Below are 6,230 nucleotides of genomic sequence, written 5' to 3'. Positions count from 1 at the left end.
CTACAGGTACCTTAAAGGAGGCTGTAGAGAGGTGGGGGTTGGTCTATTCTCCCACGTGCCTGGTGACAGGACAAGGGGGAATGGGCTAAAGTTGTGCCAGGGGAGGTTTAGGTTGGGTATTAGGAAGAACTTCTTTACTGAAAGGGTTGTTAGGCATTGGAATAGGCTGCCCAGGGAAGTGGCTGAGTCACCATCCCTGGAGGTCTTTAAGAGACGTTTAGATGTTGAACTTAGTGATATGGTTTAGTGGAGGACTTGTTAGTATTAGGTCAGAGGTTGGACTGGGTGATCTTGGAGGTCTCTTCCAACCTAGACGATTCTGTGTGATTGTGTGTGATCTAAATTCGTGTAGATCCTTCTCCATTCCCAATAGGGAAAAAATAAAGGAGTTAATAAAAATTGCCTGAATCTTAACTTCATAATCCTAACAGGTTCAGGTAGTCAAGCAATCTGTTTGCAGTGTATGTTTGCACTTTGGTTGACAGGCATGTTGAATTTTTATATTGGTTGCTGGATTTAGTGCTACTAAACAAATATATGAGTTTGTTTATTCTGTGTAGGAAGGTAGCAATGTCCATAGCCAATCCAAAACCTGATGGAAATGTGACAATATGGTGGATAATTTATAATCGTAAATGAAAAATAAATCTTCTGAGTCTGTCCCCTGCTGTGTACCATGCTTTGCAGGAAAAAAAATGTGACTGTAAAAACAACTTTTACAAAGTCTCTTCTACATCTTATGTTGGCTTTAAGCGAATGAATGGGTTTAATATGGATGCTGCCTTTACACTTAAAACTTTTGTGGCTGAAACACTACCTGGGTCATAGCAGGTTTCTTCCTACCTTATTATTCTTTCAGTTTTTGAGATTTTTGTGCCTATCACTGAAAACTTTACAATACGGGTATACCTTCCTCTTTTGATGGCCTGCCTTCAGATGGAATATATCAATGAGATCTTTCTTGAAGAACTGTGCGCTTCTACTTCTGACAGACAATTATGTTAATGGATGGTATAATGCTAGTTATTTAGTATGTTGATGGCAACATAAAGAATTAAAATTTTATTGCATAGCCTTACAGGAGGTGAGAAACATATTCTCTGTCTTTAATTAGCACCTGTACAATCTTAAAAGTTGTTTGTTTGTTTGTTTTTCTCCATGTGGAGATGGTCTGCTTAATCCGGGCTTTTTCTCCTAATGGCTCAATCAGTCACTCCATGATAGGACATTTCTGTCTGTTTATCAGGAAAATACCTCTCATTTAGACTGAGCTGCTGTTTGCATGTCTGCTACAGATAGATAGCATCTTGAGGAGCTCTAGGCTAAGTCTTTACTGTGTGAGTTTACACCAGGGATATTCATTGAGCATTTGGGGGGAGACAGGACGTGAATCTGTGCCCTTTTGCTTGGTGAACAACTGTCAGAAATTTTCTGATTGCTAGAGTGTAAAGAACGGCACTAAAGTGAATATTCAATATCCTTGAGGGGACATATGGATGTCATCTATTTCTGAGTAGAAGATTGTTGGGTATATTAAAGAGTTCCTTGCTAGTTTGACTGTACTACATTAAGGCATTAGATTGTGTTTATGTGATTATTGATTACTTCTTTGTGGTGATAGCTGATGAGGTGTCCATGCTTTTGTTGTTTAGATGAATCAGCTGCTGGTCACTTTGTGTTGATTCACTTTCAGAGCTGGATGTAAGTAGACTGGATGGATTTATGGTAACTTAATCCTTTTCACTCAGAGATGTGCCAGTTTTTGTAATTGTTGTTCTTGACTAATTGTTCTGCTGTGTCAAGTAACAAAATGTTCCTACATTCTCTTATTCTGCTCAAGATGATCTTGGTTCCATCACACTGGTCAAAACTCCTAAAATATGTTTCTGTCAGCTTTTCGTTTTGTTTTGTTTTGTTCCCAGTTAACCTAAGTGACACACCTTAGTGTCTTTCGATGTAGTTATGGTTTCGGCATGAGTGAGACCAGGCTCCAAAGGTTTGATCTATGAAAGACTGAAGTGGAATGCTGGGAACACAAGTAGAAGATCTCTCTCTCTTTTTCTTTTAAAGATTTGAATATTGTAATGTCTTTCATAGGGATTACACTTCCAATTCTTTTTGGAATCTGAAGTTCGTATAAAGACTTAACCATTATCTACTTTTTAGGTAGAAAATCTCCCTCTGGGCACATGACACTAGCAATTAGAAACTTGGTTTAGCTATCTATTGAACTATCCATATTTTAATTGTTTCAATTTAGCAACAGCAAAAAGATAATCTTTTAAATATTAATTATATAAATATTAAATATCAAAAGGCATTATGTATTTTTTTGAATATACATATATTCAATACTGTATTTTGGTTAAAAAAAATCAGACAAACATAGAGGATGGTTATCATGTTTTATAAATAAATATGTAATTAATACGGGCAGTACAATAGAAGGAAAATGGTAAACACTGCTTCTTGGGTATTGAGCACCTTGCCATGACTGTTTATGCCAGTCATCGTGCTTCTAAGTAGTTGAACTGGAATAGTATGCCCCCGGCTAAGCTGTGTGCACCAGCCATCTGCAAAGTAAAAACGAGATGAACGTCGGTTCATCAGGAACATAGGTTCATCAGGACTTCAAATTATTCATCTCAGTCCTTCCAGACTCACGTTTTTCCTATGCTAATTTCCTATTGTTGATGATAGTTTTAGTTCCAGGCAAGAACATATTCTCTGTACAGGTCAAAGGGTGGTGGCCAGAAATAACGTAGCCCGCTGGTCCTGCAGCTCGCGTGGTGACCAGCACGGCCAGCTACTGCTTTCCTCATGAGGACGCGGAGGAACGAGATTTGGGGCCGGCTGACGCCGGGCCGCGGAGCAGGGGCAGGAGGCCGTGTCCCGCCCGGTCGCAGCGACCCTAACAGGCGGCGGCGCGCTGCGGGCCGCCATCGCTTCCCGGCCACGATCGCTTCCCGCCCGCGGCAGCACCACGGAGAGCGCCAGGGGCGCCGGGCCCACAAAATGGCCGCTGCCCGGCGGGCCCCGCGCCGCGCCGCAAGCGGGGGCGTCCAGAGCGCCGGTAGGGCCGCGGGGCCTGGCGGAGGGCAGCCCGGCCGCGGGTCTTCCTGCCCTGGCCTGTCAGACGGTTCAAAGGCAAATCAACCAGCGCCCTGTCTGTTTTACAGATCGACAGCGTGTGCCAGGGAGGGAGAGCAAGCTGTGAGCCTTCAGCCCCTAACCCCGGAGGTACGTTAGGTTGTTTTCTTCCCTACAAACCAAGGCTCAGTTGTCCTTGAAACAAAGCAATAACATGAGACAGAGCACTGGAGGAAAAAACAAACAAACAAAACAAACAGTAATAAATTACTCTGCATTCCCTTGAAGAGATTTGGCTAGGGATTGGTTAAGCGACATCTAAAAACACTTAAGGCAGCCTCTGAAACGGCAGCCCTGTTGCATTTCCAGGAGTGATGCAACCAGTTCTCAGATGTTTTCTCTCAGTAGTATAGATTTCTTAGAATCAAATCTTTCAAGGCAATAAATAAATATATGATACCTAAGATCAGAAATGAAAGACCACCACCAACAACAAAAAGACAAAAAAAAAATGTTCACAAGAAGAGTTCGCAAATATTTCTGAAGTCTCTTTTCAAAAAATGACAGGAGCTAATTGTTACTTTGGAAGGGCTTCTTATATCCTGAACATTAGAAGAAATTAATAGGAAAAGGTACCAATTTGTCACAACAATGCTAATTAACATTTTATAATTTCTCTCTCTCTTACCAGGTAATTTGCTGTAGTGAGGATATTAGGGATAAGTGAGAATAAGGCTGCAATAGTGTTTTTCTTAAATTTCTTGAGTATATATGAAACATGAAGATTCAAATGAATATTTACCCTTTTTACAAATTGAAGAACAAAGTATTCTGCTTTAGTATCAGGAAAATGTTTGTTCAGCATGAGCTGTTATGACACTACGGTGATGACAAATAAAGGTCCAGCTGACTACAAAATTACCACCTGCACTGAATTTTTAGTAATTATACGTGATGAACGCTATTTGTATTAACACATTAGTCAGTCCATTCTCTACTTTTCTGCTGAAAATAAATTAAAATAATTGTCTGCCTTAATTTGGACACCTTCTAGGCAAACAACATATAAACTTACAAATTGTTTTATGTTGGCATAACAACATTGATCCGTATTTGTTCTTATGCAAGTCCTGCTCTTTCCTGATTTTAAAATTGGTTTTCAAGCAATGTTACAAATAGAGTAAAAGTAAGTTAGCATATTTGTAACTGCAAGTTGTGTTCTTTGCTCTTAGTTGGTCATTGTGGATTTTTTTTGTTTGTTTGTGGGTGTGTTTGTTTTTTTTGGTTGTCTGATGTTCTGGAGATATTTGAAAGTACCTCTTTCCCCCTCTCCTTGTCCCAGGATGACTTTAGCTTTCCCTTGCTTTGAAGATTAGACCAAAAAATACAGGAAGTACTGGAATATTTTATGCTGACTTCCACTTCTAATGAAAGAAAAATTTTGGTGCTAAAGGAATGGAAAGATTGAACTATGGTCACTGAGAAGTTCCTAGGATTACCTGAAAAATACATTTCCTGTGTCGCACGTGATAAGGTTAGATGTGTTTTGGTTGCTTTCAATCATAGGCTCCCATTTCAGGCATTCAATAATGAACACATGATAGAGTCATAAGTGCTAGCTGGAAATGCTGCCTGGCATGTAGGGGTTGGCTTTCCTTGCCTGCCGCTCTGAGAAATGTTGAGGTGTGGGAGTAGAGAAGGCTACTAATAAAGAGCTTGTTCTGAATTAAAAAAAAAAAAAATCTAAAGATAATGGTCTTTAAAATCTTCCCTAATCCTGAGCAATAATCAGAAATTATACTGATGAAAGCGTATTTGGGTGAATGAGGTTGTGGGGCACAAACACTGCAATGGCTAGTGCTGTAAAGGAAAATACTGCTGTCCATTTGCTACCTTTAGATTCCCACTGTGGCAGTTTAGTCCTTTCTTCTTAAGGAAAAAGTCTGTGAGATGGCCTTGGGCTATAGGAAAAATAATATAATTTGGATCCGTACATCAAGAGCTGAGACCTCGCACTTAAAAGTTTCAGATGATTACTTCATCAAAACAAGAACAGCTCAGTTATTGAGATCTGTGAATCCTATTTTGAGGGACAAAGGAGAAATGCTTTGTGCTTCAGAAGGACCTGTGAGGTTGTGGGAGATGATGATAGAGTGTATTTGCTTTAGATCCTTTTGCTTCTCCTTGCAATTTGTAATTTTATAGGAAAGCCAAGTTGTTTAATGGCTTAAACCATCTTATGAACAGGGGAAGAATATGAACTATAAAAGAAACAAGCATGCAAAGTTGGAAGTGTAAGTGTGGAAAAGGAAGTAATGTAAGCAAATAAGCTGACTGTCAGAGGGAGGTTAAAAGTCATCGCTGATTTTCTCTGATAGCAGGAGATCCGGGCTGTGTTTGTAAAACAGATTTGCAGTAATAATGGAAGTAGGAGTACCAGCATCTATAGCCCTGAGAATGGGGAGAAAGGGTAAAGTATAGGGATGCTCGTACCTGAAAGGGAGGGCAGGAGGTGTTATGTTCCACAATACTGTAAGGCTGAGATAACTGGGAGGAATTTGCTTGCAGGGAGGTATGAGAATCCCTGCTTTCTGCACTCTGACCTTCCATTGTCCCTTGTAGAGCGTTTGAAAGGATTGTACAGTTCCCTTGATCTATTTAAGAGAAAGAAACTGTGTCAAATCTCTCCATTCCCTAGCCAGCTGTCTTTCAGATCACATCTATATTATAGCAAGATAGTATGATATAAGATGTACTTTAATTAATACTGTATTGAACATTAATGTGTGTTCTGCTTGGTTAAGGGCAATTGCATTTGTGGTAACTTAACCATGAGCAATTCACCACATTTCTGACACAACAGCTCCTGTACATGCACAGTAGTCGTTAAGTAACTTTTATCAGAGTTATGCAAAATAATTAATATTTTTTTTCCCTGTGACTTTCTGTAAGGGAAAGCTCCTTTTCTCTGAAAAACGTTTGGGATCCATGATGTCCACTGGCAGTTGTTCTTCTTGTAGGAGCTCTGCCATATGCAGCAAATTTTCAAATTTACTTTGATTGATGAAGTTAATTTTAAAAACTTCTTAACAAAACCTTCAAAACATCTAAATAATCTAATGAAGCAAGCATTGGATTTC

The sequence above is a fragment of the Cygnus atratus genome, chromosome 10, assembly GCF_013377495.2.
Source record: "Cygnus atratus isolate AKBS03 ecotype Queensland, Australia chromosome 10, CAtr_DNAZoo_HiC_assembly, whole genome shotgun sequence".
Taxonomy (NCBI): Eukaryota; Metazoa; Chordata; class Aves; order Anseriformes; family Anatidae; genus Cygnus; species Cygnus atratus.
Note: the sequence above shows the minus strand (reverse complement) of the source record.